We start from the raw sequence: 8,172 nt of genomic DNA, 5'->3' as shown, positions 1-8,172 counted from the left end.
TTCTTCCCTTCTTTCTTCCTTTCTTTCTTTCTTATGAGAAATAAGAACCACTTTAAAACTTGAATTACCAGCGCCCCTTTTACTACTATACACCTATGCCGTCCCTCGCAGGTTGACTCGAACTAAAGTGAATCTTATCTCCTTGAAGGAGCAAGAGATGACATTATCGTGCAAGCGCTAAGCGATCTGTTCTTGGCATAGTTTTTTGAACTTATAATTGAACCAAATACGGAAATGAATTAAATTTTTTTCATGCTTCCATTGAACCAGCATCATGCTGATATTGCCAAAGTGCATTCATTACTTTATCTGTACGGCACCAGAATCTAAGACAGTATGATCCAAGCATATGGACCTAAATATGACTATGTCTGTTTGACTTATAAGATTGATTATTTTATGGTACCACCCCTCCACAAGCGCGCTCTCTCTCTCTCAACAAATTTTTTCATAGGAAAAAAAGTATTATTAAAATATTTACAGAAAAAATATAAAAAAATAATTTTATTTTTTGCAGTCTTAAAAAAATAATATAATCGGATATAAAATTACACTAATAATGAATAATATTATTGACTGGTATAAATTATTATGTGATTTCTAAAATTATTTTAACAAAATTATACTAAAAAAATAGTATAGATTAATATAGAACCATGTTAATAAAAAAAATATTATAAACAATATATATTATTTTATAATTCTTAAAATTATACTAATAAATAATAATATATTCGAACTTATGTACTCGGAAGTTTACAGAACGTTTCAAGCTAAGCTAGAATAGTAGCATGCTAATGTACCAATTTTTTTTTTTTAAGATGGATAAGTTAAATTAGGTAAGTACAGATGCATTTAATAAAATTAAAAAATAATACATCCAAAATGCTCTGTACAAGTTATCACCAAACCCTTCTCCCATTATATTATACTCTCTCTGCGGCCGTGTCGCAAGCAACGTGTCAGTTAGCATTCCGGAAGTGGTGGATAACGATAGTGTACGGTCAAAGATTGTGTCAGGGAAAAGGCGAGAACTCTCAGATATTTTAAATTGGTCAAAGCGAAAGACCGACAAGCTTAGAAAACGTTATATCATTAAAGACTACTCGAGTAAAATCCTGGTTCTTTGTTTGCGATATACCTACCTTGCACTCTTAACAATCATTAGCAAGTTGAATGCAACGAGAATATTAGAAACTGTTGCGGGGTTTTGCCCTGGCAACAATCCCCACCGCCTGGACAGAAAAAGCGACAGCGTCCATCTCGAAGTATTGTTCGTTTTAGAGTTGGGCACTGGGCCGGGCCGCCCACGGCCCGGCACGACCCGGCACGAAGCGGGCCGTGCCTGGGCCGTGCCAGGCACGGCCCATTTGAGAGGGCCGTGCTGGGTCACAAGGTACTGGCCCGCGGGCCGAGCCCGGCACGGCCCGCTCTAGGCCCGCGGGCCAAGCACGGCACGGCCCGCGGGCCAGCCCGGCACGGCCCATAAGGGCCTGGGCCGGGCTGGCCCGCGGGCCTGGCACGGTCCGGGCCTGGGCCCGGCCCGGCCCGATAAAAATTAATGCTTCATAAATTTCCTAAAAAAATAATAAATATTGAAAACTAAGGATTTATGAATATAAAGCCACCTTAATGGTGGGGGGTTTGGCATAGACCCCTACCAGTTTATTAATTTAAATCAAAATGGTACATGAAGGGAGGTTTGGACCTTGGTCTGACCTCTAGAATACAATAAGAAACTAAGAAAGGGCCGAGGTTTGGACCTTGGTCTGACCTCCAGAATACAATAAAAATGTACAATTATAAAAAATTAAGAAATCTTACTAATCATCAGTGATTCAGTGAATCAGTCTTCAGTCTTCAGTCTTCAGTCTTCAGTCTTCAGTAGTGTTTGTATCATCATCATCAGAGGATGTTGTATTATGTCCACCTTTATCTTGAAGTCTTACCTCAGCATCCAACCAATCCTTGAAGCAGAGAAGCATCTCCACCGTTTCGCCCGTCATCCTACTTCTCTTTTCGTCAAGAACACGCCGACCTGCACTAAAAGCGGATTCCGATGCTACCGTGGACATCGGCACAGTTAAAATATCGCGTGCAATTGCAGACATAACAGGATATTGATTTCTAACACTCTTCCACCAAGATAATACATCTAGATTCTCTATTTGATTTTCATCATATGCAGACTGAAGATCATTTCGTAAATAAAATTCTAGTTCACTACTTAAAGATGAAGAAGATGAAGAGGAACTTGAAGCATGTGTGTGTCTTTTCTGTGCAATGAATGAAAAAATAGATGACGAACGAGAACTACTAGAAGAAGAAATAGAGGTTTGTATTTGTGTTCTAGATCCACGAATTTTTTCATCATATATAGCATAAATATCATAAAGAAGTTGTTTTACCTCATCTTTAGCAGATTCAGAATCTTGATTCATATTTTCAGAATATGCATCAAGTAAAATTAGCACGCCATTTAATTTAACTCTAGGATCAAATACAGCAGCTAAATTATGCATAGGACATATCTTGTCCCAATACTCATTCCATTTAGATTCCATTAGGTCAATAATAGGCATTAAAACATCATCATATCTATGTTCTGCAAATTTTTGACTAATTATATATGCTTGTTGTAAAAATGAACATGAAGTAGGTAATAAATACCAGAAAGAACATTGGTAGCATTATAAAAACTAAGCAAAAAATCTTCCAAAATTTTTCCTTTATTCCAATCAGTTTCAGACAATGTAAAGCCTAATCTACGATCATTAATATATGCACTTAATAAGTTTTTATATGGGTATGCATCATGTATCATGCTATATGTGGAGTTCCAACGAGTAATTACATCAAGTTTAAATTTTTTAAAACGTTTACCATGATTTATGCATAATTCCTTAAATTCTTGAAGTCTTGATCTTGAAGCATGAATAAAAGAAACTGCATTTCTAATTTTTGAAATCACATCTTGAATCATGCCCATGCCAGCTTGAACAGAAAGATTTAAGATATGACATGCACATCTAATATGCAGTAAATTTCCATCTAATATGGGATGCAATGAGTCTTTTAATAATGCAACAGCAGAATTATTATTAGATGCATTATCAAAAGTAATAGACATAATTTTATCATTAATATTATATGAACATGCAGTTTGATAAATAATATTTGAAATTTGTTGCCCAGAATGTGGAAAATCAAAAGCACGAAAAGCAAGAATACGTTTATTTAATTGCCAATCATTATCAATATAATGAGCAGTAATGGCAATAAAATAATTACTACCTACAGATGCTAACCAAATATCAGAAGTTAATGAAATTTTTACATTTAAAGTAGAAAGTGTTTCAATTAAATTTTGTTTCATTGCTAAAAAGTTGGTCATAGCTACTCTTCTAAATGTACGCCTACTAGTTCTTTTGTAAGCAGGTTGTAGGTTTAATTGAACATATTCTTCAAAATTAAAAGATTCACATAAACTAAAAGGTAATTCATCCTTAACTATCCATTTTACAAGTGCTTTTCTTTGATTTTCATGATTATATGCAAAATTACCTACAAGTAATCCCCCTTGTATATTAAGGGTACTTTGAGTTTGAGCATGAGAATCATGCATCCTATGACTCTCTTGATATCTTTTTAAATGCCCTGTTCCCCCACTACTACTATAACTATAAAGTTTGGCACATTTTTTACATCTAGCTTTCCAGACTCCATCAACCATAACTCTATCAAATTCATTCCATACAGCACTAGTCCTCTTACGAGAAGAGGTTTGATCTTCACTCGGTTCACCAGTTCTAGAGGAACTAGGAACATGGGGTTGGGGATTAGTTTCTTCTCCCTCAGAAACAGGAATGCCAAACTGACTTTCCTCAAAAGATGACATATCTATGATTAATTCAAAAAATAAAAACTAACTGCAAGGAGGAATTGAGTAGAGGGTCGGAGGGCAGAGGCAGAGCCGAGATTCCGAGCTTCCTCTTGTGCTCTCAACAGAAGCGACCTTCTCTTCTCAACAGGAACCTCCTCTTGTGTAGCACTTGAACAAACTAAAAATTAAATTGCTAGAAGAGCACTTTAGAAGAGAGAAATAATAGCAGTAGAGAAGGAGAGAATGAGAGGTTTGGTGTGGTGAGAATGAGGGAGGAATGGGCTATTTATAGAAGCCCAAAAATTTTTTTTCCCAAAATACCCCTCAATTCAGCCGTTATTGGACTGTTGGGAGGGGTAAAATGGACTTTTTCCCGAAAATAGCCGTTGGAAACGGCTATTTTCCTCCCCCCTCTCCAGACGGGCCGTGCCGGCACGGCCCGTCTGGAGCCGTTGCGGGCCGTGCCAGGCACGGCCCGTTTGAAGCCGTTGCGGGCCGTGCCTGGCACGGCCCGTTTGCGCCCGTTACGGGCCGTGCCTGGCACGGCCCGTTTGCGCCCGTTACGGGCCGTGCCTGGCACGGCCCGTGGCGTGCCGTGCCCGGCCCGGCCCGCCAATAGACGGGCCTGGGGCCGGGCCGGGCTGGCGTTCCATGCTGGACAGGCCGTGCCAGGCACGGCCCGCTTCATAAACGGGTCGGGCCAGGCACGGTCCGTTTAGTCCTTTGGCCCGGTGGGCCTGGGCCGGGCCGGTCCGGCACGGCCCGTTGCCCAACACTAGTTCGTTTTGAGGGATTCGTAGATCGTAGCCTGCGGAGGTTTGCATAGGTACTTCCTCTTTTTTGACAGGAGCCACCAGCCTCCCCCCCTCACGATTTTGCCCCAAAAGATGCCTCGAGAGAAAAGATTTTGGCCTCCTCATTATAAGGCACAGACCTTTCCGCTATCCAGCGATGTAAGATTAAATTCGAGAACCCATCCTACAACAGAAACCTTCAAATTTCTCTTAGAATGCTCTGCCCTTCAAAAGACTACCACGCTGTGTAGTCAACAGAAAGGGTGAGGTTTAGATTTCATGAGGGCTAAGAATCTCACGTCATTGCTTTTATAAGCATAAATTTGTCGCACCCTTATCAGAGTGCAAGTTGCCTCTAGATTTGAATAATCTAATAGCTAGTAAGAGGCTCGCTGCACGTGGATTATACGTCCATTACGCTCTTTCCACACCAGCCAGAAGATTGAAGGAAAGCCGCATTAAAATGTTTATCTTTTTAGGCGTAATTGTTTGCAACTTTCATTTATCCTACTTTTTTAGTTACCCTTAGCTCTAAGTGGTAGCGCGGTTCCATAACCACTTCTCCGAAAAGGTGATACTTTAGTAATTATCCCTTAGAGATGAAGGAGCTGTTCGTTCGCCCAGGGCCCCCCGCCTAAAGTTTTAGAGGTTGCTGAGTGGAGCACTTCCGAGGAACGGGCCATGGGCGGGTAGAAAGAAGAGAAGGAACCAACCCCGCCGGTTAGAGCTCCTCCTCCGTATCTGCATCTTCCTCATATGTAGTTTCTATGCCTTCAAAAAGGCCCTATTATTGATCCACCATACTTCCTATGATAGGCTGTAAAGAAGCTATATCGGCTCATAATTCGACTATATAAAAGAAGTCGTGAACTCCAGAAAGTAGGGAACTCAAGCCAAGAGACCATAGAATGGTACTGCGAATTAGAAGATATAACAAAAAGACCTGATAATTTTGGATTTGGCGAAAGGCCCCTTCTCTAAGTTATATTTTCTTCTTATGGTTACAACTAGGAGTGCCAATAGGTTGGGTCATGTCGAATCATAAGTGGTCCTGATCCAATCCGGATTCTTGTTCAGTACTAATTTTGGAATCAGACTCGACTCGATGGAAGATTGGGTTGGGTCAGGCCTGGTCCACCGCTGCAATTTTTGATCCAACAAGATCCTTCGGATAGGGTAGGGTCCATGTATAATTGGGACCTAACCCAAAAAATTCGGCTCCGGTTCAGGTTAACCATCCATGGCTTCAGAACTTTAATATGCACTCTTGCGGGCTGTAACCCGCAAGCCAAAATAATTTTACATATTTGGATCGGATTAGATCAAGTTGTAGGATTAAAAATTCAAAATTACCCAAATTTCAAATGAGTTAGGTCGGGTCGGATCGGATCTGAATTCAATAAATCCAAACCCGATCCGAAAAATAGATCGGGTCCAATTTTAGAATCCAACCCGACCCTATAGATCCTCCAAAATTGGTAGAGTCGGGTCGAGTCCCGGGTCAACCCGACTCATTTGTGGCCTTGGTTACAACAACTAGCTCCAGTCACTCATTTTACTTTATATATCCCGTTTGTTTGGTAACCGCCCACATTCTAAGGTTGTAATCCTTTTGCTAAGCCCATGGTTTAAGCTATAGAGACCTGATTGGCCTCAAGTTATAAACTCAGCCTCTCAGACAAGCCACACTCGCTCAATCCATACTTTCCATGTTTTAAAACTTGATCTGCTCTTTAGACGATCTCTCAGCCTTTATTTGGTTGACGCTCTTTTAGATGCCACTCGGCCTATTCAACATGACGCAAGATCATTTTCTTCAACCTATTTGGCCTACACAAGTAGCATAGTGCGAATAGAACTCTGCATACGATGGTATTCTAATATTTCGACTATCAACCTATGTGCTCATCCTGTTTAGTCAATCTTAAATATTCAATGTAATAACTAATAATCCTCCATCGTTTAAAAACTTGTAATGAGAGGCTATAGAGAAGCAACTATCTTTGGTTGGCTTCCAAATTGAGTTATCTGCTATCCTTGCTGATTGAATCTTTAGTAGCAGAGTATCATGTTCAGATATCTCCTTATCCTCTTGCTTGTTTAAACGCCTTGGGACCTTCACATTCCACTCAAATCCCCTCCAATTCCAGTTGAAAGTTACAGAATTATTCCTCTTATGAATTATTCCATACAAAGCCACAAATAAAGAGTATAATGATATACTAGTCAACTATTTATCCTCCCAAGAAGAAATGTTATCCTTGTTGCCCAATCTAAATATAAAAAACATGGCCAAAAAGCCTTGAGGCTTCGATGGATATCTCTCCTAATGGGAGATAGTCCACTCAATCCTCTAAAGCTTCTAATACCCTATATTTTCATTGTGTAATTTGAGGAGTATATATACTAATTTCCTCGGCATTGCTTCTTCTATTTTTAAGAATTTGCGAGCCTATTTTGCAACAAGAGCTACTTTAAAATCCTCATGGTTCAAAATGCCAGGTCCCTCCTCTTTGTTTTGTCAACATTAAGTCAATCGACCAAATAGTTAAAATGACTCAATTTCCCTTTTAACGGACTTTTAAATGGTCGTAAAATAGGAAGGTAAAGTTGTTATCACTACACTCGGAGTTAGTTTGCCTTCATAACATAGCAATTTGCTCTTTCAAGAAGCCAGCCTGACCAAGTAGTTCATTAACCTTTCTAATTGGTTAACTTCATTATCATCTATATTAAGACAAATGATGAGATCAATAACACCTTTAAAACTACTAGATCCAAGGGATGCCATTAAAAACCAATATGGAGTCATCTGCAAATTGGAGACTTCGCATATTGCTCATAATTCCATGGTTACCAATGCTCTTAATTAGTCCAGCTTTCCTAGCTTGCTGAGGAGCTTGGATGGTACATCTACAGTAAAAATAAAGAGGCATGGGGACAAGGGGTCTCCCTATCTAACTACTATTTTTTCAAGGGATCTAATTACTCGATATTAGATTCACAAGCACCCCAACCAAAGCAGTAGTTAACAAGTCTTTAACCCAACTAATCCATGCACTTGGAAAGCCTCTAACCTTCGAGCAGTTCACTCTACCCTCTTAATGGTTTTTTCAAATTTAAGTTTGTAGGTTATTACTTTGTTCCTTGATCTCTTGCAATGAGCTATGAGTTCATGAGCAACCAGGATATTGCCTAATATGACCTTACTTCCATAAAAGCTGCCTAAGCATAGGTAGAAATTTGATAGTCTAGAGGTCATTTCTTTTGAAATTATCATATAAAAACCATTCAACAGATAAATTAATCTAAAATCTCTAGCCAAGAGAATCCCATCCTTCTTGGGAATAAGCATAATAAAAGTAAATTTTTATTTTTTAAATATTGAGATTATCGCTATAGATATTGAAATTTGATAGTTGCAGAGCTACGCTTAAGAAGATCTCAGTAGTACTATAAGAATAGCATCGGAAAGTCATCAGGCTCCGATACTTT

The sequence above is a fragment of the Phoenix dactylifera genome, unplaced genomic scaffold (genome assembly GCF_009389715.1).
Source record: "Phoenix dactylifera cultivar Barhee BC4 unplaced genomic scaffold, palm_55x_up_171113_PBpolish2nd_filt_p 001069F, whole genome shotgun sequence".
Classification (NCBI taxonomy): Eukaryota; Viridiplantae; Streptophyta; class Magnoliopsida; order Arecales; family Arecaceae; genus Phoenix; species Phoenix dactylifera.
This window is presented reverse-complemented; position numbering follows the sequence as displayed.